The sequence below is a fragment of the Ochlerotatus camptorhynchus genome, unplaced genomic scaffold, assembly GCF_037179485.1.
Source record: "Ochlerotatus camptorhynchus isolate MF236.1 unplaced genomic scaffold, CSIRO-AGI_Acam_v1.1 ptg000336l, whole genome shotgun sequence".
Taxonomy (NCBI): Eukaryota; Metazoa; Arthropoda; class Insecta; order Diptera; family Culicidae; genus Ochlerotatus; species Ochlerotatus camptorhynchus.
Window position 1 is genome coordinate 2,990,388 of NW_027040824.1, and position 27,276 is coordinate 3,017,663.

The 27,276-nt window shown below is 39.2% G+C and overlaps 1 protein-coding gene across 2 annotated transcripts in view; it reads right to left on the minus strand.

The window, feature by feature from the left end:
- f (forked) overlaps positions 1-27,276 on the minus strand; it is a 470,851-nt gene that overhangs the window by 248,522 nt on the left and 195,053 nt on the right. The gene's annotated exons all lie outside the window — the stretch shown is intronic.

The following is a 27,276-nucleotide window of genomic DNA, read 5'->3' on the forward strand; positions in this document are numbered from 1 at the left end:
GAAATAGCATCTTAGGAAAAATTATCGATGTTTTTCTACAAATGGACATTTTACTTTCAATCAAAGTGTGTTGTTTGTTGCTTCATACGTGAAGTTTAAGATTTTCAGTATTGGGAGGAAATGATAGAATAATATCAACACGAAGCTTTAGTGAGATAATTCATAAGCTACAGAGTTCTGAAGTGTATAGATTGATAGTTCCGCTAGAGTAAGGCAGTGTAACAATTGAACTGAAGTTGAAATTGAGCGAAGGGCTATTAATGCTCAGAAAAAAATAAATTTTAATATTACATCCAAGAGGATGCACATCAATCATGTTCGAAAATCTCATTTAATTTTTATGGGCACAAAAATAAACTAATGCAGTAAAAGCAGCGTAATGTCAGTTCATGCACCGATGATAAATTTGTCCTTTTTGGCATATAATATTACACCATATTCACCATAATCAAACGTGCACTCCTTTACCTAACTCATACATTGATGGATGAGGGAATTTACGGTACGCCCTCAAATCCACAGGCGAAAGCGTCCGCGTTTGACTTACTCATATACTGTCTGTCACTCAATCTTCATGTTGATATTAAAGGGTGATACGGTCAAAATTTGGTCAATATCAACTTGACGTATTTCTTTCAATTTGCATTTAAAAAACCTGAACACCCCTCATTTTGAAGGTGTGTGTGTGTAGAATGTTGCTCCTATTTTGATTTTGGAATTCACTCTTCAGTTGTCAAAATGCCGTCCAAGCAAGAAGAGCAGCGTATCAAAATTTTGCTCGCGCATCGCGAAAATCCGAGCTACTCGCACGCAAAGTTGGCAAAATCGCTAAAAGTTGCCAAATCAACCGTTACAAATGTAATTAAAGTGTTTGGGGAACGTTTGTCGACAGCCAGGAAGTCTGGATCGGGGGGAAATCGAAAACCGGAAGCCGCTGAGACGACAAAGAGAGTTGCCGGTAGTTTCAAGCGAAACCCTAACCTCTCTCTCCGAGATGCCGCAAATAAGCTGGGTGTATCGTCTACAACCGTGCATCGAGCCAAAAAACGAGCCGGACTATCGACTTACAAGAAGGTAGTGACTCCAAATCGCGATGATAAACAAAATACGACGGCCAAAGCGCGAACCCGGAGGCTGTACACGACGATGCTGACGAAGTTTGACTGCGTGGTAATGGACGACGAAACCTACGTCAAAGCCGACTACAAGCAGCTTCCGGGACAGGAGTTTTATACGGCAAAAGGAAGGGGAAAGGTAGCAGATGTTTTCAAGCACATGAAACTGTCAAAGTTCGCAAAGAAAAGAAATATCTGGTTTGGCAAGCCATCTGTACCTGTGGCTTGAAAAGCAGCATTTTCATAGCTTCCGGGACTGTCAACCAAGAAATTTACGTGAAAGAGTGTTTGAATAAACGTCTGCTGCCTTTCCTGAAGAAACACGGTTGTTCCGTACTGTTTTGGCCGGATTTGGCATCTTGCCATTACGGTAAAAAGGCCATGGAGTGGTACGCCGCCAACAACGTGCAGGTGGTTCCCAAGGACAAGAACCCTCCCAACACGCCAGAGCTCCGCCCAATTGAGAAATACTGGGCTATTGTCAAGCGGAACCTAAAGAAGACCAAAAAAACTGCTAAGGGCGAGCAGCAGTTCAAGGCAAACTGGCTTTCTGCGGCGAAGAAGGTGGACAAGGTGGCTGTACAAAATCTGATGGCAGGGGTCAAGCGTAAGGCCCGGCAATTCGGATTTGGAAAAGCGGAAGCCTAACTGAATATTTTTCCTGAATTGTATACTAATTGAACTTAAAAAAGAAATTTAATTTGATTTTTTAAATAAACGATTTCACCGATTTACACGCGTTTTCCCTTGACCAAATTTTGACCGTATCACCCTTTAGTATAGCATTTCCTCCCAACTTTGAAACTCATGTATGAAGTAACAACACACTTTGATTGAATGTCAAAAATGCAAGGAAGTAAACGTCAACAATGCTGATGATGGTACAGCACCCTACTGCTTCTCTCTGAGACTACGGTCAGGACAAGACAAGCAAAACAATAGTTGGGTTTAGGGATTAGGTAGTGATAAACGACGCTAGAACTATTCCAAAGCCACGACCGTATATGACCAAGTCAAAAGCGGACATACCGCAAATACCCTTATCCATCAATGTATGAGTTAGGTTAAGGAGTGTGCGTTTGATAAGTATTGTCGCATTAATGGCCCTTCGCTCAATTTCACAGAAAAAATCTGAATTTTAACTATCGCGTAAAATCTCCCTTCGTTTAATTTTGAGCTATACTTGGCATAAACAGCGAAATCGTTTACAAGCTTGCATTGTTAATTTATGCTATATTGCGCTTAAATTTACATGAAATATCGCGTAAATTTATGCCAAATCTAGCGTTAATTTTATGTGCGCTATATCTCGCTGAAATTTACTTGAATTTTTCAAACGGTGTAGCGGAACTATCAATCTATCCACTTCAGAACTCTCCAACTAATAAATGATCGCACTAAAGCTTCATGGTCATATTGGTATAGCATTACCTCCAAACTCTGAGGATTTTAGTCCAGGGTTGCATTATGGGCTGTTCTCTCCTACCTTAAAATTGATTTGTGTTGAATCTACGTGTCGCACTGTAGTAAATTTCAAGCTGTGTAAACTTCTGATTCTAATTTTTAGGTTCGTCGTCTTACATACCACAGCCAATACTTTCCACCAAAGAACGCGTTACCCACACGCGTTTTTTTTTCTTCTTATACTGGATCGACATGCATTCCGTATAATGAAAAGCGAACGAAGATTTCATCCTAATGACTTATTCGGCCTAATGACATTTGTCTTCATGGCGTTCGACGTAATGTCTTTCTCGTACACCTACGGTTGCCAAAAAGCTTTAATAAGGCATGGAAAATCATTCATATTTATTTGGTGCATTAATTTACATTAATTTTCCTCTAACTTGTTTCATCATCAGAATTGTGTAAAATATTGTATGAACCTTTTGGAAGGTTTTTATATTTGCTTTTGTGAATAACTCAAATCCGTATCCCTTATGCTTGTTGAATCAGAGTGAATATTTAGAACCCACCATCAGGCATAGCAAATTATTTCCATTAATTTCATGCATTCCTTTGCATTCGTCTGTCTTTAACTTTTTTCATCAACATTATTCCGTAAAATAGTATATAAACTTATATAGGTTTTGATATTAACTACAATTGTTGTCAACAACTCAAATCTATATCTTTTATTAATGATGAACCAAAGGAAACAGAACCCACCATTATTTTTCAGTGATTGTAAATTACATTCACTGAAAAATCATAACAAGTTCTTCCCGCTCTAGTTTGTCATGCATAAGATGTACAGATTTAAATTGGTTGATGAGTATTTTAGTAGAATAATTGTATACCTCTTCTAGACATAGACTTGAAGAAAAAGCACTGCTTCTATTCATTATAAACGTGTATAGGTAGTGTGCAAATATGTGTGTTGTGTTTTCAGGTATGTTATTTGTCGTTAGGAATATTATATAGGTAGTCGGTAGTACATAGTGCGGAAGCAATGCTCCCTAATAAAGAAAACTTAACTTAACTTAGTATATAGTACAGGTACGCGCGTTTTGTTTTTTGATGTACGTAATTTATCGTTTGGGCTAGTTGACTCCGTGTTGCAGGTAATAGTCTAAAATGCCAGGAATATCCTTTTCCATTGTTCTTATTCAGTAAATTTGCTTGTCTTTGTTTGTACATTTCTAAACTTTCAGCCAGGTCAAGTTTTCAAGGGCTTACAATATGTCGTACAATTGTTATGTCCTCCTTTGTCAATTGATGTGTGTCAGTAAATTCGTGTTTAGCCACTTTGGGTTTGAAGTGGTAATGAATACCTTTTTCCGTGTCTTTAGTAGCTTTTGTCACTTCTGCTAAATGTTGTTTAAATCTTGTTGGTAAAGTTCTTTTTGTCTGCCCTATGTATATATTGTCACACTGGGAGCAGGATGTTTTGTTAACTTGTTCCCAAATCGTTAACTGGGTCTTTAGTGTTTCCTAATCTCGTTTTTAGTTGATTGTTTCTGCTGGTGAAAACAATGTCAATGCCAAATTTTCTCAGTTTATTTCGTAATGGTCTGGTTAAATTATGGTCGTAATCTACAGACACTCGTCGTAGGTTATCAGTTATTGGTGTTAATGTAGTCAATGATCTTTTGTATTCGTTGTTTCTGTTTTTTTTCAATTATAGCCGGGATGGTTTTTCTTGGGTATCCGTTTAGTCTAGCTGTCTCAAATATATAGCCTAACTCGTTTTTCTATCCTGTTACACTAAGGGGTAAAGTCTCTAGTCTATGGATCATATGGTGAAAAGCAACCGCTTTATGTTCGTTAGGATGGTTGGAAGTGTTTGGTATAACTCATATCGTATTTGTACAGATTTAAGCTGTGCACAAAAGTTTTAGCTACTATCAAAATCTACAAAAGCTTCATTCATAATTTTACGGAATTCTGATGATGGATAAAGTTAGAAGCAAATGACTGTAAATGAACTCTCGAAATGAATGTAAATGATTTGCCATGCCTGCCCACCATTGTTTTTTTTCAGTGAATGTTAATTTAATTCTCTGAAAAACAATAACAAGTTTTTCCCGCTCTAGTTCGTCATGCGTTAGAGATACAGATTTGAGTTATTGTAACTTATATTAAAACCTACAAAAGCTTCTAACATAATTCTACGAAATTCTGTTGATGAAAATAGTTAGAGGCAAATTAATGTAAATGAATGCACGAGATGAATGAAAATTATTTTCCATTGCTGGCTATAAAGGATGATACGGTCAAAATTTGGTCAAGGGAAAACGCGTGTAAATCGGTGAAATCGTTTATTTAAAAAATCAAATTAAATTTCTTTTTCAAGTTCAATTAGTATAAAATTCAGGAAAAATATTCAGTTAGGCTTCCACTTTTCCAAATCCGAATTGCCGGGCCTTACGCTTGACCCCTGCCATCAGATTTTGTACAGCCACCTTGTCCACCTTCTTCGCCGCAGAAAGCCAGTTTGCCTTGAACTGCTGCTCGCCCTTAGCAGTTTTTTTGGTCTTCTTTAGGTTCCGCTTGACAATAGCCCAGTATTTCTCAATTGGGCGGAGCTCTGGCGTGTTGGGAGGGTTCTTGTCCTTGGGAACCACCTGCACGTTGTTGGCGGCGTACCACTCCATGGCCTTTTTACCGTAATGGCAAGATGCCAAATCCGGCCAAAACAGTACGGAACAACCGTGTTTCTTCAGGAAAGGCAGCAGACGTTTATTCAAACACTCTTTCACGTAAATTTCTTGGTTGACAGTCCCGGAAGCTATGAAAATGCTGCTTTTCAAGCCACAGGTACAGATGGCTTGCCAAACCAGATATTTCTTTGCGAACTTTGACAGTTTCATGTGCTTGAAAACATCTACTACCTTTCCCCTTCCTTTTGCCGTATAAAACTCCTGTCCCGGAAGCTGCTTGTTGTCGGCTTTGACGTAGGTTTCGTCGTCCATTACCACGCAGTCAAACTTCGTCAGCATCGTCGTGTACAGCCTCCAGGATCGCGCTTTGGCCGTCGTATTTTGTTTATCATCGCGATTTGGAGTCACTACCTTCTTGTAAGTCGATAGTCCGGCTCGTTTTTTGGCTCGATGCACGGTTGTAGACGATACACCCAGCTTATTTGCGGCATCTCGGAGAGAGAGAGGTTAGGGTTTCGCTTGAAACTACCGGCAACTCTCTTTGTCGTCTCAGCGGCTTCCGGTTTTCGATTTCCCCCCGATCCAGACTTCCTGGCTGTCGACAAACGTTCCCCAAACACTTTAATTACATTTGTAACGGTTGATTTGGCAACTTTTAGCGATTTTGCCAACTTTGCGTGCGAGTAGCTCGGATTTTCGCGATGCGCGAGCAAAATTTTGATACGCTGCTCTTCTTGCTTGGACGGCATTTTGACAACTGAAGAGTGAATTCCAAAATCAAAATAGGAGCAACATTTTACACACACACACCTTCAAAATGAGGGGTGTTCCGGTTTTTTAAATGCAAAATTGAAAGAAATACGTCAAGTTGATATTGACCAAATTTTGACCGTATCACCCTTTAATCCCACTTGAAAAACACATTTCGAGCTATTGCCTCTTTGACAATGTAAGTTTTATCAAAATTTTAAAGTATTCTACGAGTTTCAATCATGGTCTACAGAACCCTCATAAAACCCAAATTGTTACATGATAATTGAATTTCATTCCAGCCGACATTTGGTAAAGGAGCTTTGACAAAAAAAGAATAAATTTTGCAATAATTTTTTTGTTTTTAATTCCCCTGTAATATTAATGAGCTTCATTTAATATTCTCGTCACTATTTCAGGTCCACCCAGAACTTGCCTGTATTGAGTAAATAATGTAGAACTTACCAAGTGGGGTGAAAAGTAACCTCCTTGACCGCCAGAATGCGCTGCTACTGCAAAAAAGGTTATGGTGCCTTGTATTCCGTTCATATTTAGGCAGACATGCCAAATTTCAGTGCGATACTGTCTTTAGTTTTGTTTTGACAGCTCATTGTTGTTGACGTGTTTGGCATCATGTTTGAGTATGGATAAAAACGATTTTCGTTCTCTCATAAAAGATTATTTTTTTGAAAGGCAAAACGGCGAAGGAAACAAAAGAAAAGTTGAATAAATATTATGGGGCTAATGCTCCGTTAGATTACACCGTCAAATATTGGTTTTGAGAGTTTCGTGGTGGCCGCAACTCCACTATCGATCAAGTCCGCAGCGGCAGGTACTCAGATGCGGTTACAGAGGACAATGTCAAAAAAATACATGAAATGGTGTTGGCTGATCGGAAAGAGAAGGTGCGTGAACTAGCAGATACCACAAAGATTAGTACTGAGCGCACATGCCATATTTTGGGCGAGATTCTGCATATGAAAAAGTAATCCTGCCGCTGGGTGCCACGCAAGCTCACTCCTGACCAAAAACACGAACGCGAGAGCACTTCGAAAGAGTGTTTAGACTTGCTGATGCGGAATCGGGCGGACTTTTAGCGTCGATTGGTAACTGTTGATGAAACTTGGATCCACTATTACACCCCAGAGAACAGAATGAGTGCCCGTCAATGGACTGAAGCCTGCACGAGTGCTCCGAAGCGGCCGAGGGAGACTCGATGGGTCGGAAAGGTTTTCTGGGATTGTCATGGCATACTCTTCGTGGACTACCTCTAAAAAGGAAAAACCATCAACAGTGAGTATTACTGTGCATTATTGGAACGATTGAACGTCGAAATCGCTGCTAAACGTCCTCACATGAAGCGATTTTTTTTTTTGCAAGACAATGCGCCGGCGCACACAAGCATCGCAACCACGGCTAAAATCAATGACTTACGCCTCCAATTGCTTCGGCATTCACCGTATTCGCCCTCAAACTATTATCTCTTCCCAATCCTCAAAAGATGGCTCATCAACAAAAAATTCAACTCACGTGAGGAAATCATCGACCCCGCGGAGGAGCAGACCTTCCGGAAAATTACTTTTCGGACGGGATCATGAAGTTGAAAAATCGCTGGAATAAGTGTATCGAGCTTAAAGGGGACTATATTGAATGAAATAAAAAAATCATTCCCAAGCAGGGTTACTTTTTACCCCACGTAGTAATATAGTGTAGTTTGAGGTTGATGCTAGGTAAATATGAAATAAAGCTATTAAATATTACACGAGAAAGGCACTTGTCACCGGTAGGTAGATAAGTCATAGTTTTTGTAATCATTTTAATAAATGTGACGGTCACGTTGATTAGAAAGACCAGCTGTGGCATAACACGCTTCTTCTTCTATCGGCTTAGAACATCCTCTACTGAAGCAGCTGCAGACACCGTTTTCCTTTTGATTGCCCAATGACTTATTTTTTAAATTAAATCCTATCGAAATTCCTGTATCATCATTAAAAAAAAGTCAAGACCAATGCTTTCTTTTCATTTCTATTATCCCGCATTTTTTGATTTTTTTTCCATTGCGGCACTAACTGTCTACATAAAAACAAACGCGAAAATTCCTTCGATTCCAAAATGCGTTCAAGCGCATCATCTTGTAGCTGCTTTTTTGGCGGGGAACAAAACCATGATTGCCTACCCACCAGTGTTTGATTTGCGAAATGTAGTAATAGAAGAAAAGCAAGAAAATCCCCAGTTACATAATTTATGTACTCTCTCTGTATGGGTGTGTGTCTGTCTGTCTGCCTGGCTGGAAAAGTCCGCCGATGTGAATCTTCAACCGTTGGCGTTGCTTCTGTCGGTCATTGAGCAGATAGAAATGTGGCGAAAATTGAATTTATCATTGCCGCCAGGTGACGGGACTTGTACGTTTTCGGCGCAAGACGATCGAGAGGTATTTTTTTGGAAGTTCAGATGCTGTTGCCTTGCTAGTTGCTTCGATCTGTGAGACTGATTTGGTATTATTGTGTCTGTCGGCGATACGCAGCAACAAAGCAAGATAGCTGTTGTGTAACGGAATTAAGCGCTTCTGTGGGTAGGATTTTAACTGTGTTTGATGGTGTTTAAGAGGGAAGGGGAACCTTTAAAAACTGATTGCCGAACGTTGTACCAGGAAAACTAAGCGAGCGGAAAATTATTGACCTGTAGCGACACAACTTGGGAAATTGTGTCTGGTTGAGGATTGGCTGAAGCGTTTATGCAACATTCATTGATGTGCAATTTCTTCGGATCGCTTGATGTTGATCGTTCAATCGTACTAAATTAACAATCAATAAAAAATAAACGGCTAATCCAGCTTTTGTTTACAGTTGGCAGAAATCATGCAAAAGTATGCCGAATAGACGGGTAAGTTATGGTTTACGTATTCTATGATGTCAGTTGAACGCTTCGGTAATAGGTGTATGGACAGTGATAGGCATTCAATTGTGTATGAATTAAGTAAGAATGAAGACAGGATGAGTACGCATGTAATATTTTTGGTTTTACGAGGGTTCTGTAGACCATAAGATAGACTTGTAGATTGCTTTAAAACTTTAATAAAATTTGAAATGCTGCTTTGGTTACTTAATTTGGTGGAACGGGTAGAAAATTTAAAAAAAAAATGTTTTGACTAACATTCTGTGAAATTTCAAATTTTTTTTCTTAATCCACGTAATCTTTAAACGTGTATGCTAAACATGTTAATTTTAGGCATATAATTTAGTTAAAACTTAGAAAATATTTTTAAATCAATTTCCAACAATCGGCATTGTGTTTATTCTTCATCTCATTATTCTTATTTTTTCTCCTTTAAGACTATTACGATTTACATAGAACTTAGTGTGATTTGATCACTTCCACAGTTATTGATTGATGACCTTTTAGGCATGAAACTTTGAAACAAATTAGACACAATCATTTGTTTGTAGCTTTTTAGCGTGTTGGTTAAAAATGCTAGAATTTTGCCTGTAACTAGCTAACAGTGAAATGTTGACAGAGTTTCATCACAATCGTTCAAGTGGTAACAGTGATGGCGTCGGAACAGAAGCGCAGGCAAATTTGTGTACTCACTTCGAAAATCCGCGTCACATGCATGAATTGGAAACACAGATGCCGGGACAGGAGTTTCACGTCGCCAAATCCAGGTTGGCCGTTCCTGAGACCGTCCGGAAGAAGAAGCTGTCAAAATTTACAAAAAAACCCTATGCCTTCCTTCCTGAAGTCTCACGGAGGTCAGACGTTGTTTTGGTCCGATTTGGCATCTTGCCATTAAGCCCGACCAATCTTAGACTGGTACAAAAACAACAATGCCGGACACGCCGGAGCTTCACCCAATCGAGAAATATTGAGCTATCATGAAAGCAAAACTTCACAAAACCCCGAAGGTGTTGGAAAATGAACTGGATTTGAAGAAAGAGTGGTTGAAACTGCCGAAACAAGTTGGCTCCACCATTGCCCAAAATTTAATGAGCACTGTCAAGGTAGAGATACGGGTACATATTTGGATATACTTAATTTCCTGAAAGGTTGCAGTGAATCGGACACAACAGAATTTTTGGCGACCATTTTTGTGTGTCTAATTTTTTAGGAATACAGTCTTTACTACTTTGTACTCATACTGAATGTGGGCGTCTTAGTGGAAGGTCCGCTTTGAGAAGCGTTGAAGAACGTTTGTGTGTTTTTGCTCCGCTGCGTACTTTTATTTTTTTAGAGCTCGGGCTATCTTTGTGCTGGCGTGTAGTTTTTCGGTGCTTGCATTTAAATAGTTTTGTGTTCCGGGCGCGATAATTTGATTTATAATGGTTTGTGCTTAGGTGCCTGGTGTGCTCTCGCTGTTCTTTGTTGCCGGTGTGACTCGACCGCACTGATCTATTATTAGGCTTTTGCGCTGTGCATTGCTTTTGTGCACAGAGTGACTTGAAAAATAAAAGTGATATTCAGTTATAGTAGAATCCAAGAGAAATTTATGCGTCACTAGTGGTGGGAAATAGTACCAGTCGATGGTGATAAATTTATGACAGCAGGTTCAAATTCCAGAGTTTGAATGATAAATTATTGAAAAAAAAAGTTCAAATAGTGAGATACGATTATTTTTATGAATGATACATGTAGTAAATTTGTCGAATAATGCAATATTATGTAAATTTTCATTGCACTGTGATTGAAAGTTAATGAAAATGCGTTTTTTGATGCACCGATATTATTTAGGTTATGTTGTGTATGACTACAGATTTCCATCCCGAAATTGACGTCCATGTCTGCTGGATATACTGGATTATGTTGGGACTCCATGCGACCTATACGGGAAGGACTAGCGGTTTTAGAGACCGAGCATATTGTGTGCCTGGGCTACACCAGTAGAATGGGTTTGTGCTGCAAAATTCCCATCCCGGGGAGCGGCCACTTGAAATTAATCTCAAATTACCCCACGACAAAAAACTTTGCAACTTATTTTATACTTATTCGCTCTGTTCCTGTAAACAGTGGTAACCTTTCTCCACTAAGCGAATTTGTTGCTCCCCGACTTCGAAACCCGAAAAAGTTGAAATTTGTTCTCGTTGCATCCCGGGATAATGCAACGATCTTGCAACAGCAATGAAAATGTTAAGCGGTGGAGCTTAACGTTTAAAAAAATCAACTATTTTCCTGATTGCAACCAGTGATATCATTGAAGTCATTTGCCATTTTGAAGAAGGCTTCTTTTCCTACAATTTTACAAGCTTTTTGATCACTAAAAACGTACAAAACAAGGCAAATATCCAATTTAAAAAGCGAAAATTCTTATATGAGTCACGTTTGACAGATGTTCTACATTTTTATCACCGCTATGACAATAGCGCCACGGGTGGCCGGTGGTTGGAATGGATCAATGAATTGTGCGGTTGAAATCGCTGGAGGAGGAACTGTTTTAAAAAGGATTAGATAAAAATAAGCATCGGGAATGCCCTCCAAGATATATTGATTTGGGGAGTACGTTCCAGTTAAAGTTTGTTTTTGTATAATGCGTTTATTTTTCCTGGCTCATTTTCTGTAGCTTTGCAGAGCCGATTGTTCTTATACATTTCTCGATTGCATTTTCGAGGGGACGTGTCTGCATTTATGGGCAGTGCGTTTGATATATGATGGTCTCTTCGGGGGAGTAATCGAGATTTATTTTCATCGTTCCCATTTGTCAGAGGAATGACTTCGATCGCATGAAGCATGTTCCTTGAGTCTACGAATAATCCACCATGATTTTTTATTTCATGTTGAAGCATGATTCGTTAAGAAAATAAAGGTCGCAATCGAACATGCAAGCTTGGCACTTGACCGATTAGTGTTTGTTGTGTTGTTAGGTGCATCTTTAACATGATCATGAGGGCCGTGGTTGAAGACTGGTGGTAGTCTCGGCGGGTCGTGTTTGATTGTGGGGTTTGGTGGTTTTAACGACGAAATATGAAGGAGAAAACAGTTGTTTTAAAACGCAATAGAGTCGAGGTAACTTAAAACATATGCAATATGTGTACGCTGGTAAAATCGGCAAGCGTGAAGAAAAGGGCAGGGTAGCCCAAAAATGTGAAAGTTTTATGGATTCTGTTCCCGTCTTACGTAAGGACCAAATCGAAAAAAAAAACGATCGTCGCGTAAAAGTAAAATTGAATTAAGGCATAAGCGCTGTTGAGTATAAAACTTCGGAAAGGGTGTATTTGTGCCCAAGCCTCGTTACATTACTGAGTTGATCTATTCAGGCCTATATTGAAAAAAATCGTGAAGGTGCCGGACAAAGGTGTTATATCCTAGACAAATGATAAGTTACAAATTTGCTGTTGTCGTCGTCGTAGGCGCCGTCGTATTCGCAGTCGTAGTCGCCGTAGGTAGTAAGGGCAAGAGGGGCATAGTGAACAGGTGGGACATAGTGAGCATCCCGTGCACTAGCTTGGACTTCCAGCCGTTCGGAACAAATTGGTCAGTGGTAGGATCAATATCATAATGATATTGGACCTACTACCAGTTGATTTGTTTCATGCAGCTAGAGATCCAGAGCCAAAGTATAACCATTAGCCGCTGAAACAATATGATATATCGCGTATCTCTGTTGTTCATTACATACCAAGGGAAAACTTAATCATTTTTTGTCGTGGAGTTTTGTGGTTGTGAGATGCTCGATAACCCTGGAGGGATCGGTTTTGCTTAATGAGCAGAATATCATGGGTTTAATCCCAAGCTCTCTCACAACAGAATAAACCACCATCGTTTGGTTTCGAGAGCATAAAGCGCAGTTAATAACCAAAAGTTGCTGCTTTCAGAGATGTCGCTTCATTTGAATAACTTTTCGTTGAGTCGGTCGTAGATTATAGTAATGTAAGGGGTACGGTGGCCTAACAGCGACCGTTTTGCTTACTGAGCAGAAAATCGTGGGTTAAAACCCAAGCCTCTCTACATTACTGAGTTGATAGGGTCGCGTCAGTTGCTTAACAGGTTTTAAAAGATCGCATCACTTTCCAATGTGAATCCAGATCTAATGGGAAGGGTCCCACTAACAAAAACGTCCTTTCCGCGACAACCGTGGAGATGCAGAGGTATACTGGATTTCAAGCAGCTCCCAGGTCAAGAGTTTACACGGCTACCGCAAAAGGAAAGGTTGGCACATACTTAATCTAGTAAAATCTCCAACACCCGATTACCTCGGCATTTACTTTTGCTGATATATCTGCAAAATATCTGTTTGGCAGCTGATATCTCAGCAAAATGATATTTGTTAGCTGAATATCGGCAAAATAAATTGCAAAACTACTCGGCTGTTGGAATTTCAGCGAAAAAAAATTAAGTGTGCAGGCAATTTGCACCTGTGGCCTGAAAATCGAATTTTTAGTGACAACTGGCATTGTCAATAAAAATATTTATACAAATAAACTTTTGCAAAAACGATTGTTGCCTTTTTTTGAAGAAATACAGCTGTTTTGGCCAGACCTCGCTTCCTATCACTACGGGCAAATGGCTCAGGATGGTTATACCACCAAAAACGTGCATGTCGTACCTAAAGATAAAAACCCTCCAAACTCGCCGGAGCTGCACCTAATTGAAAAATATTAGGCAATCGTTAACTGGAACCTCAAGAAAACTCAGAAAACAGAAGAAAATTAGAAACAGTTCAAAACAAATTGACGTTCAGCATCAAATAATCTTATGCAAGGTAAAAGTGTGGAAAATTGGAAGCCTAAATAAATAATGTTATTTTATCTTGTAGTCATTGAACTTCAAAAAGAAATAAAGTTTGATCATTTATACAATAACATAAACAGTGTGCACTTCATCATGACTGACCAATTTTTGACCGTTCCACTCTTTATGCAGAGAATGCAATAAATCCAATTTGATTTGCGTGTACGTACCGTTAGATTTGATAAAGAGTAACAAATTGTTGAGATGTTATTCAAAATCTACCACAACTTCTTTATTCCAATTACGTCATACGAGTTTCAATGCCCACCGCACACATTGAAAAGTAATTGGGTTCACGTCGGCATACGGATGAATGCTGAACATTGATTCGCTAGAAACGTTTATTTTGTTTTTGAGATTAACGGTTGTATTATGCATTCTCATACACTTTGTTTTGTAGTTTTTAAACTAAACTATCGAACCAAAAGTGTGATTGATTCGTTCGCGTGGAAATCATTTATATATTTGATGTTTTTGCTCGATGTAACAGCAATAAGCGCTTATTGCAAAGTAGTTATTGACGTAGAAATACGTCTGTGATTTCTATATGGAGGTACACTTTGTGAAAACCAAAAATGGACCATGTAACAAAATTATGAAAGATTTTGAACGTTAATAACTCAACTGCCCCTGGACCAAATTCAATATTTTTTTCACTAATCGATCAGAAATATTTCTACGCATCAAATTTAAGAATTTATCATTTATCAAAATGACACTACTGAAAATTGCGTGAATGTGCAACTCTTGCTATGATAATTAAAATTATCACCGATTGCCTGCAAAAAGCGATTTCCCTAACACAGATTTCAAAGTTGAATTCCATCCGGTCTCACCGAACGGTGTTTATTCTCCAGTACACAACGAAAGACTGCCTGCAAGCAGCGAGCTGCAGCCCACATGAGCATGCATAGAAGGAGAAAGAAGCCGCACCGCTACTGATCGGAATCAGTAGCTCTTCGTGAGTTGCTGTGGGCCATCTTTGTCAAGCGCGTCATACTAAAGAGTATAAACAGAGAGAACCCCTCTAAAATTCCTATTCCTACACAAAATACCAGCTCCTACTGCAGTTAACAAAAAAAGATTTATTACATAAGACCACGTAGTCCATTGCTTACAACCCCATAGGGCTGTCCCTTGTAGTTGTTTTATTTTAGTCACTTTAACGCTTTTGGGTCATTCGTTACTTGTCCGGGGGTGAGGTTTGAACTCGTGACTTTGGTCAGAGAGGTATGGACACTAACAACTACGCGGAGGTCGCCCCCACCGAATTAGTTCTCTACCCTATGCCATAATATGATCGTTAGTGACAGTGACAAATTTTTATTAGTTAATACGAATCACATTGAAGGAGACATGTACATTTGCCTTCGGGACTTTTCAGTGAAGTGTAAAGGTAAAGAAACTATCCGCTATGTCCGAAACTGACATTTTATTATGGGATTTTCCTACATGAGTGAACAGTTGCAGACTCGTTGTCAAGGCAAATTGTTTCACCAATACATGTATATCTAACATGACGTTTTATAACTGTCATTTTTGACTTCCATCGTCGATTTCTCACAATCGATCATTCAATCAAGCAAAAGAATATCAACATCGGATAGATGAAACAATCTCCTATCTATTGGTAATAGTGATGATGATTGAATTGTCAATTTCGAGGTATACCTGCATAAAGTCACCATATAAATTTCGTAGGCTATAATTAAAACCACGTCTCAAAATGACGTCCCTAATGTTTGGCCCATAGTTTAAAAGTGCAAATTGCATTAAATCTTTTGAATTAGCGATACAAGTGAAAACTGTGGTATTGATTTATTTGGCTTGCATGTTACAAAAAAAATTAGTCCTTTAAATTCATGAAATTATCAGGTTTTTTAAAGACCACCGCAGTATGGATTTTTGTTAGTGCAATGGCGCCTAGAAATTGATAAATATGACAATTCCACTCTTCTTTGTCTTTAAAAAAGAGCAATAAATGTACCAAATTTGTCCCAAAATAGGCAATTCTTGAACGGATTACAATTTCACAGCAAATTTGGTATTAGTTTTAATTATTATTCTGTATTTTGCTGAATTAATTAGTCATTTGCTTGATAGGCCGAAGTTAGGGGGTAGGCTGTCATTACGTTCCGCTACTCAAATATGAATAAACCTAGGTTAAGAACTCTAATAAATTATAAAATGATTTAAAACTAAAGCTTTCCCCGTAATGTTAATTTTGGTTGGCTAGATTTTTCACATTTTGGTACCAAATTTACTTCAGGTTGGACTGCCTGGGAAAACAGTCTCCGCACTCACGGGTCAGGATCGGTGGAGGAAATCTGAAATGGAAAGTTCCTCCAGTGATGATAAATGTGAGTGAGGTTGTTGTGTTTCGGTAGGACGACGATTATCACCAACGGCCTTAAGCGACGTTTGAAGTGTCCTCTGTCTGTGAGGATCTCAATCCTTCGTGAGATTTCAGTCGGCTGAACTAAATTTCAGCCTCTTCCATACAGGGTGAGGAATAATTATCCGTTTTTAATGATTTAGTCGAAAGTTTATTGCTTGCGTATTGAATGACAAAATATTTATGGGAAATGTAGGTACACCAACATAATTTATGACATTCCCAACATTTTCTCAAAATGTGCTCCATTACACGTACACAAGCCGTCAACCTCTTAGGGAAATTATCGACGATGAACGTTAGTTCCTCCACAGATATTGCATCTTATACTTTTGTCAAACTTGCTTTCAGATGATCTAAAGATATGTGTGACTTAGTACAAGCTCTGAACTCAAGAATAGACCAGACGGAATAGTCAATTGGATTTAAATCAGGAGAGTTTGTCAAATATCTACGAAAAAGTTTGCTACAAAGCTCCAGCGTCTTTTTCGCTCCATGCGATGATGCCCAATCCTGTTGAAATGTCCAATCGTTGTTACCGAAATGCGTACGTGCCCAAGGTGGAACTGTGTCCGTCAGCAGCTTTTGGTAGACTATTTGGATGATTTTGACGCCTTTTTCGATACATATTAAGGGAGTTTTACCGGAAGCCGTAGCTCCCGCCCAAACCATCGCCGAAGCTGGATGATGTGATTTGGCAACATTCGTACGGTTAGAAGAACCCTTTGGCAATAGCTGGCGATCGTTTTGGTTGTTGGGGTATTGCTCAACAGTGAAAATCTTCTCATCGTTGAATAAAATCGTGCGATGCCGTCCATTGCCGAAATCCTTGGATAAAATAATAAAATAAAATAATATAAATAAAATCTTGGATTTTTGGTACCGATTCCTTTTCATCCTGTCATTTAGGTAATGGTTCTTCAAAAATTTATAAGAATGCAATCCTAAATCCTTGCGTAGAATAGTTCGTACTGACTTTGGGTCGATTTTCAATGATTCCTCCAATTTTCGGATAGACCGTCTAGTTAGAATCTCGATTAATCCTAAGAAGTATGTTCCGGTTCTGAGGGGTCCTCGCACTTCTTTTTCTGTTTCTTCTTGAACGGTCCTCCAAATTTCCGAATTCATGGTACCATTTTATAGCATTGCGAACTGTTTGCGAAGGCATTTGCAATGTTTTTGCAATTCATGCCGGACGAATTCCTTGTTTATAAAGCTTAATTACCCGAGGGGCACGCAATACAAAGAACCGGTGCGTTGAAGTTAAAATGCAATCAAAAGTACTTAAAGTAATTAATGCGTTTTGAAGTAGTACTGACGGTAATTAAAATTATCTATTCGTAATTAATGTATCAAAAATGTAATTAATGTACTTTAATTACAAAATTTCAACTGTAATTGATGGAGTTGAAAAGTAGTTAATGTTCTACATTGTGTAATTAATGAAATTAATAACGTTCTAGAAACAGGAGACGTATTTAGTGGTGGAAATCTCGCAGTTTGTGAGTCATGCGTTACATTTTCTGAAAAGCAATTATTGTGATATTTGTTGTTGGTTTTTGAAAAATAGTTTACTTCACCACTGGCTATATATTTTTAGATTTATTGGTACATGCCAAAATTAATCAATGAAACACCTTACTGAAAAATGCTGAAGAAAGCAATTTCGCAGATAGTCAAGATATTGCATTCTTTATTTTTCGATTTATATTATTGAAAGGCTTTGGATACCGCGTATTGGCAAAATTTTGAACCAATATACTCGTAGTTCGATAGGTAGTGGCTATCTGAATAACTTGTCATAAAACAACAATTTCCCTGCTGGTCATGATCTTGAGGTTTAACACACTTTCAAATTTCACATGCATGCTAGCGCCACTTAGAAGCAGAACTGTTTTTTCTCTGTTCGGGACCTAACACCACTGCGATCAGTAATTTGATCTATTGTAGTATATCCCGTGTACTTAGTTTAGTGCATGTCGTATTACTTCATCACTATTGAGAAATGATGAAGTATTCGATTTTTTTACAGTTGTAATTCTTGCATTTATCGCAAGGATCCGACTCTAATTGAAAGGTCCCGCTATTTATACCATTCGGAGTGTTGAAATACCCTCCAAAGGCGCAAGGAAAGGACTAAGATGTGTTCCTTGGATTACTGAAAAATCCTGTTCCCCTAGTTTGAAGTAGTCAGGACTAGGAATTGGTGGCAGATCTTACATCCCGTAACGTACCACGAAAAGGTGATCTACCCATGTTATGGGCAGAACTTATCTCCTTACCATTTGAATGGGTTTGACTATCTGAACAATTTTGCTGAGGACAGCAACTTCCCAGATAGTCAAGATTTTGAAATGAGCAGTTGCAGGCCAAATTGCGAAAAAATAAACAAACTTTAGACGCATCTTCGGAATATTGTTCGTTATGGATTACAAACCAAGTTCAAGCCGGATTCCGTCATTTTGATTCTCATCTAATTTTCCAGAATGGCATATTTGATATTGTTTATAAATCATAGCACGAAAATGGCTCATCTAATCAAAATGACTTCTGAGGCAAATTTGTAAAAAACTGGATTGTATTTTCAGAAAAAAACACATTTTAGACACAAAGTGATTGAAAAAAAAAACTATTTAAAATTTCAATATCAAAAAGGTACATTTTAAAGATTTTTAATCTTCTGTCTATTTAAAAGAATATTTGAAATTTTCTGAAATAAACCTAATGGGCACTTTAAAATTGACTTGAATCGTATATTGCAACAAATTACAGGCAGCTAAAAATAAAAGTTCATATTTTCCACAGGCCAACATCCAGGCTCGTGTCTTTTGGTGCGAGAACTACTATCTGAATGTTTCAGCTCTTTTTGACGTTACACGGAGTGCGCTTTTGGTTTAATGTTCATATAGGAGATTTGGTTGAAATTTTCTTATACAAAATGCTCATATACACTCAAAAGCGAATATATCAATAAAACTAACTTGATTCATGATGCAATCGTCAGCAAAATTGTTACTCATTAACCGAACTACACACTTATAAATACCTAATCTTACACGTGACGGAATCCATCTTTGACATAAAGGATGAGACGTAAACAAACAATGTTATGTAAAAGTGCTCCGAGACTGAAAAGCTTGGTACTTGACGAAAAATGTGTTTGATTGAGCTGAATTTCACGTCTATTATGTCTGAATTTTATGTCATAATTGACGCTCGTACATGTCAGTCTCAGAGCACCTAAATTAACTAATTTTTCTAAGTGTGTACAAGTTTTGAAAATCTGAATCAAATCGAGAATAAGGGATCTTTTTAAAATCGTGTCATGTTTTCATGTATTTTATCCAAATTCCCCATACAAAATTCAAACTAAAAGCGCCAGCTCATCATACAACCAAATGAGCTTACACTTTCTGAGAATGCTTTTCTCACCTAAAAGCACAAATCTAGTGTCGAGCATTGAGATGCAGTTTGCAGACTTGATACTCTAAGAGTTGATGTTGCCACAATGGTGAAAAAGAAAGAGGTGCGGTATACGAGGAGCTAGACTCCGAGAAGTGTTTGATAATGTCTTAAATTCCAGACTGGTATTTGAACGCAATTTTCACAGCAGAAAAATTATTTTAATATCATATCAAAGAGGATGCACTTCAATCGTGTCAAAAATATGAGGTAATATTACTTGCCAAAAAGGACAAAATTATCATTAATACAGTACATGAACTGGCATTACGCTGCTTCTACTGCATTTATTTATTTTTGTGGCTTGGATGTAATATTAAAATCTATTTTTTGCTGTCTTCATTGATGTCTCAATGACCAATTGACTCTACTCTATCCCAGAGTCGCAAATGTGCAACAAATATAAAACTAAAACCTTAATGAAACCCCATCAACTTCTCAAACAAAGCCCAACTCAAATGTATCCCCAATTTAATTGTCACTGAAACACAATCATTCTCCAACGCTCAACCTCACCATCAAACGACATATCTTATCATCACAGCAAAGACCTCATATCTTAAAGCTTCGAAATCGAGGTCTTTCCCAACCAGCAATTCTCCATGCTCCAGATCCCAAATGTGCAAACGATAATACCGTCGAATTATCAACCAACTACCGAAAACAACCAACCCCAAAACCAATTGCCCGTGTGTGAATGTATTTTAACGCTGGTGATTTCCACCTTCTCTCTATCTGTCTCGAGGTGATATGGGTACATACATTGGTAGGCTTGGCACATTTTCCCTTGAGCCGTCTCACTTTATGGGCTCACTTGATGAACCATGGAGAGGTTTTATTTAGACGAGACCGAGAGTACACTTTAAGTGCAGCTTCCAAAATAACTCCACATATCAAAAATTTCACGATATAATAAAGCGTCTGAGATAGAGGATATATATATATATTCAGAGAAAGGGTGGTACAGCCGTCCGTCGACGCCGGTTAGCCGGCAGACTTGTGGTGGTAAAAATCTACACTCGTAGGAATAATATCCGTCACGGCATACACTCACGAAGAAACCTGGGTGTAATGAATTTTTGGGAGAAAGTTTTTTTTTCGCTAGGCATTTGCTCTTGGTTATGTTGTTTTGGTTTGTTTTCCTCCATTCATGTGGTGTCTATATCAATTAAATAGTCTCATTTTAATGACCCAGGCGCAGGTTTCGCTTCTGGCTAATGAATAAGTGTCTTGGACTTTTTTTTCTGCGGGGTGAGCTACGTATATGGTTCTTTTTTATAGCATGTTGCATTCATCTTAAGGTTTGAGAAGTATGTTAATGATATCTTCGGGTGGACAGATCGAGTATCTATTGGATATTATAATAGAGTCAATTTTGGTCAAGGTCGGTAAAGCCGAATAATAAATGAAAAAGTTATGTAAATATCGATGCAACGAGTTCCATGTTTCGGTTTCGGAACAGTTAATTTTACATGGTTTGTGTGTTTATATTCCTTGATTTACATCAAATATGATTTACATTGCACAGAGAGGAAAGATAGCAGAAAAATGCTCTATGATTTTTGTTTATTATTCAAAGATCATAACGGTGTGGTATCATTTCAAATTGGGCTGATTTTGCATCGTGCATAATCGCTCGAAATACTTGTTGTAGTTTTCTTGCCTCTGCTTGCCGTTGACATATTTGTATCTGTTTGTAACAAATCTGCATTGATCAAAAGGGTATTGAAGTATTTATTCCATATTATATCCGTTGATTCTGCTAAATTAAGGATTCGTTCAAGTTCCTCCATTTAAATGTTTATTCGATTATTTTACAAAATATCATGGTAAGAAATTCTGTCATATTATGTGATGAAATCTATTGAGCATTAGTGACACATATGTATGGAAGCTTTAAGTGGAAAAGTTGGCTGCGATTATTTATGATTTTTCGAGATCTTGTAACTTAAAAAGATTGACTCAAAATAGATCGATCTTAGTTGTAGATGCTCACCGTCAAATATCAGGCATATCATATCAGTGGACATTTTATACGATATGGAGATGAAAGTATAGAATTGGAGATCGAAGTAGGCCGTGCTGCGAAAATGACGTGTTTTTGTTTTGCTGCGTCGTTTTCGTTCTAGTGAAAATGTTATAATTTACAATTTAATTTTTTTAAAGTGTTAATTTGAAAGTACAGAAGTGGTGCCGACTGTTCTTACCTACGCGTAGTTACGCTCAGCTAAGTTTATTTTCCTTTTCGTTCTTCTGACCTCGATAGGAAATATCCATCTGATTCAAGACGATCATTTCAAAACTTACTAAATAGGCGTCAATCAAGTATTGCACTACTGCTTGATTGAAAGTTTCAGTACATTATCAATTGTGTATATTTGCATCGATAATGTATTGGAGTGGGGCTTATCATGTGTAAAAGTGGCTTCGGAATGCTTGCGTTCTTGAAATGGGCTATTGTAGCTGCGGTAGAGCTGTCACCTTCTAACTCCCGGGTTCAAGCTTCTTGCATTCATAAGAAATGATTGCAGGCAGATTTTATCCATAATGCCACTGCCAGAGACCAAGGGCGAATCTTCAATCCAATCTACGATTCCACATACCATTAATAAAATTTTACACATTAGAATCTCCTATCGATCAGAATGAATTGTGCATATGTTTAGGATCAACAAACATTTTCAGGCGCAAAGGAGCAACAGGATCGAGCTGATAACGTTTCTTAATTCCAAAATCTGAAGACTGTTTTGAATAATATGTTTAGGTAATGGGCAGCAACAACGGACAGATAAACTACTTATAGCTTCTTTTTATTAAATGCTTGATATAACGATTGCCACCAACGCCGGCTGGGCGTATCCTATGACTTATCCTCCCTACTAACAAAAACTCACCCTTCCCGTGACACTTATGAGGGATCATAGAGTTCTCTGCATCTCTTTGAAGTAAGTTTCGGACTAACATTCCTAACATTCCTGTTGGAGGGAGACACATCCTTTATCTAAGAGGTAGTAATTTATCACAAATAACTATCTAAGAATTGATAGTTCCGTTAGAGTACGGCAGTGTGAAAATTGTATATACAAAGTAGAAAGCGAGCAAAGGACCGTTTTGAGGTACGAATCGGGTCGAACATCCCCTTAATCAAACTCATCCGTTGATGAGGGATGGTGAGAGGTGCTCCCCCCATTAACATTTTAATATCGTAAACCATCGGGCAAAAATGACCATCAAACATACATTTTCAAGTAGCGTACTAATGAGAATGATTTGCGAACGACACTTTTGGACCATTGTGAAATGTGATTCCATGCCAAGGATGCCGTTTGCCCAGATTTCTTTACCAATTTCAGGCAGCGGACGGCCCCGGCGTGGTAGTTAACAGCCGTACCGCTCATGCTAAAGTCACGAGTTCAAATCTCATCTTAGATCACGAATGACCCAAGAGTGGTTAAGTGACTAGGGTAGGTTTATCAGTTAGGGCTATACTTTCCTATGATGGTGTGTTTCAATTGGAATAGTCGAAAAAATCAAGAATCACCAGCATTCACTATGAAATGAATTTTTCATCCATAGTGAACTTTGATGAATTTTAGTGATTTTTTCAGCCCTGCATGAAACTATAAATCGATCGGCTTCCCGGGTTGTGATAGGTTAATATATATATGACGAACTTCAACCCCACAACTTCATAATCATAGCATTGCAGGAGCTATGCTGGACATGGCAAAAGGTATGGAAAAGCGGGAATCGAGCGGTCACGTTCTACCAGAGCGGTGGCAACACCAATGAGCTGGGAACCGGCTTTGTACTGCTGGGTAAGATGTGCCAATGCGTAATTGAATGGCAGCCGACCAACGCAAGGATTTGCAAGCTGAGGCTTAAGTGCCATTTCTTCAACTACAGCATCAACAACATGTACTGCCCACACGAAGGGAGACCCGACGACGGGAAAGAAGCATTTTACGACGGCTGTTTGCGGCGAGACATCAACATCGTCTTCGGCGACATGAACGCTCAGGTAGGACGGGAAGCAATGTACAGACTGGCAATCGGGCAAACAGCATGCATTCCGTATCGAACGGCCAACGATGCGTGAACTTTGCAGCCTTCCATGGTATGGTAATCCGAAGTATCTTTTTTCCCCCGCAAAGATATCCACAAAGCCACCAGAGAAAACCTAACCTATCAAGTTCTAATCGACGGTAAATTCTTCATCGACATTATCAACGTCCGCAAGTATCGCAGTGCGAACATAGTTTCGGACCAGTTGCAGTATGCATGCGCTCAAAATTCTCAACGATGCATAACACCCGTCGAAGCCGAATGCCGCGACCCAACATTGAGTACTTACGGGACACTGGACTACCTGAGCGGGAAGCTGCACTACCCACGGAAGAGCAGCTTGGTGCAGCTTCTCTTGAAGATGGCTGGAGGAACATCCGTTCCGCCATAGGTAGTACTGCTGTAGCGGCAATAGGTACTGCGATCCCGAACCGAAGAAATGACTGGTTTGACGGCGAATACACGGCGAATAGACGGCGAAGAGAGCGTGCTGCTCTCGAGAATACTGCAACACCTCACGAGATTGAATGTGGAGCGATAGAGACAAGGACGGAACAGACAGACAAGTCCTTCGGTTTTTCGATGGAAGAAGCGCCACTAGGAAGACCGAGAGCGCTAGAAAGTTCTACGTGAAGCTAAATAATTAGAGAAAAAGCCTAGTTCCGCTAGCCGATATGTGCAAGGAATTGGACGGTAACCTTCTCACGAACGAGTGTGAGGTGGTTGAGAAGTAGAAGCAGTACTGGTGAGCGCCGCCAACAAGGTACTCTCCCAAATTCTTTGCCGCTGCCTGTCACCATTTGCAAGAGAGTTCGTGGAGCAATACCAGGCGGGATTCATGCATGCTCGCGCTATCACGGACCAAATTTCGTGATTCGGTATCATTTGTTCATCGATTTCAAACCGGCATACGACACAATCGATCGAGATCAGCTATGGCAGATTATGCACGGGTACGGATTTCCGGATAAACTGACGCGATTGGTCAAGGCGACGATGGATCAAGTTATGTGAGTTGTTCTAGTATCGGGAACACTCTCGAGTCCCTTTGAATCTCGAAGGGGGTTACACATCGCGTCAGAAGATGTGATAAAAAGAGCTGGAATAGATACAAGTGGCACGATATTGAGGAAATCCATCCAGCTTCTTGGCTTTGCCGATGACATCGTCATCATGGCACGAAACTTTGAGCCGATGGCAGAAACGTACATCAGGCTGAAGCTAGGCGGATTGGACTTGCCATCAAAGCATCGAGACGAAATACATGAGAGAAAGAGGTTCTAGGGAAGACAATGATATCAGATTGACGATGACGAAATCGAGGTGGGCGACGAGCTCGTATATTTGGGCTCAGTGGTGACCGCCAAAAATGATACCAGCAGAAAAATTCAAAGACGCATTATGGCAGGGAATCATGCCTACTTTGGACTCCGGAGGATGCTCTGGTCTAATACAATTCGCTGCCGCCGCACGAAGTTGACTGTCTACAAAACGCTGATTAAACCGGTGGTTTCCTCTACAGCCACGAGACCTGGACTATGCACGTGGAGGACCAGCGTGTCCTTGGTGTTTTCGAACGGAAGGTGTTGGAGGCGAATGAACAACGAATTGCACCAGCTGCTGGGAGAACCATCCATCGTCCACATTGCAAAAATTAGGCGACTACGGTGAGCTGGGCACATTGTTAGTATCCCAGACGATTACCCAGTGAAAATAGTTCTCGAAAGCTTGAAGAAGAGTCGCACAGCGAGCACGGTGAATCGACCAAGTAGAAGGCGACCTGCGGACCCTTCGCAGACTTCGACGTGTGGCCATGGTATGACTGGTAAGGTACGTAATGTTATGAACGTATAGCCATAACTGGTTTTTGGGAATGCGTTGTGTGCTGTTTGATTTGTATACGATCTGAAGCCAAGTGCACACATTTCCAAAGTCTCAGAAAACCCTAAATACGATTTTTATGTCTTCTGTCTTTATGGTGAATTATTAAGAGAATCCTGGCTTTATAAGTAATTTTGATAATAACTCTAGGGGAGGTCTGAGATAAATTTACCGGTAGTTCTGAAAATTACATGACGATTGTGAAAAGGACTGCAGGTCCAATTCTAATGAGTATTTCAAATAAGCTTTTAGAAGAATTCAGGGAAGAGAATTTCAAGGGAGTAACGCAACACAGTAACGCGCAATACGAGAAAAGGACCTATCATTGTTGATCGATTCTCTTCATCGATTTTCTCTTTCGCAAATGAATTTACAATTGAATGTGTGTTTTAAGGGGCAAGCTAACATCATCTTCTGTCAAACTGTGCTGCGAGCTTAGCGAGAAATTAGTTTATGTTGCCGTGGTAAACCAAAGCAAAAGTTGATGAAGACAATAGATCAACGAGGATAGGCCCTTTTCAAATGTTACGCGAGAGTTGTGAGCAGAGTCCCAAAAAAAGTCCGAGATGAATTCCCACGGCATAGAATTATGATTATATTCTGGGAAGAATTCCAAAGACAGTATGGAGATAATTTCAAGTGAATTCTTGAAAGAGTTCCACGCAAGGCACACACTTAGAAATAACTACCTTCACACGAGACGTAATCCATATTGGACGTGAATCATAGAACGTAAACAAACATTTCATGTAAAATTAAGTGTCCTCAAACCGAAAAATAAGCAACGAGACGAAGAGAACGTTTGATTGAATTGATCTTCACGTTTTTTTTCAACTGATTCTTATGTCAAAAGGCCCGCTTAAATGTGTCGGTCTCAGGGAACAGAAATTTACATGACTTTTTAGTAGTGTACAGTCAAACCTACTGATTTGCGACTCACCTACCGATTCATAGACTAATTTATCACCGAGGTTTAGTAATAGAAGAAATTGGTACAATTAACAAACCTTAAGATTTTTAAGGAATTCATAAACCAGCTCCTATAAAAATGTTGATTTTGGACATATTCAATCAAACACACCTCCCACTCCCTGCTACGCTGGGTCTGGAACAACAACATTAATTTATAAAAATCATTATCGCTGAAACACCCACCGAACGAAATTTCAGATGCTCATCTATAATTTGAGGCTAGTTTCAAAATTTTATATCGGGGGTTGTTCGCATATGCGAGCAGAGACACCTATACGTCAGTGGGCATCATCGATCATCAATCTCGCCATCAAACTACCACTCCCCGTTCATCGATTATGGGATCGACCGTGCAGCAGAACTGTGCGTTTATTGACGTTTGTGCAGTTCCGACTGTTCCTTCTCTTTCTTCCGTTAACTGACAGCTATATAAGGAACCGCCGCAGCATAAATAAACCTCTTTGGTTGTTCTACCATCATATAGACGGAGCCCTTATCATCAGTGCCGAGTGGCTGAGACGACAAAAATTGGACAGTGAGAATTTCATAAAGTACAAAGTGAAATTGAAATAAATTTAAGTAAAGTTAATTAGTTTAAAGTTAATTAGTTTAAAGTTAATGAAAATAAATTGAACTGTGAATTAAGAAGAAATAAGTGAAGATCCTCCGAAATAATTATCTCAATCCGCTGTGGTTATCGACATTGGTCCTTCGAGCCGGATTAGCGTGAACTCCGCTTGTCCGCCAGCCCGGAATCTTCATTGGACCCGCTGTATCGACGCCAGTCACGTGTCAAGGAGGTTAGCTGTTCTAG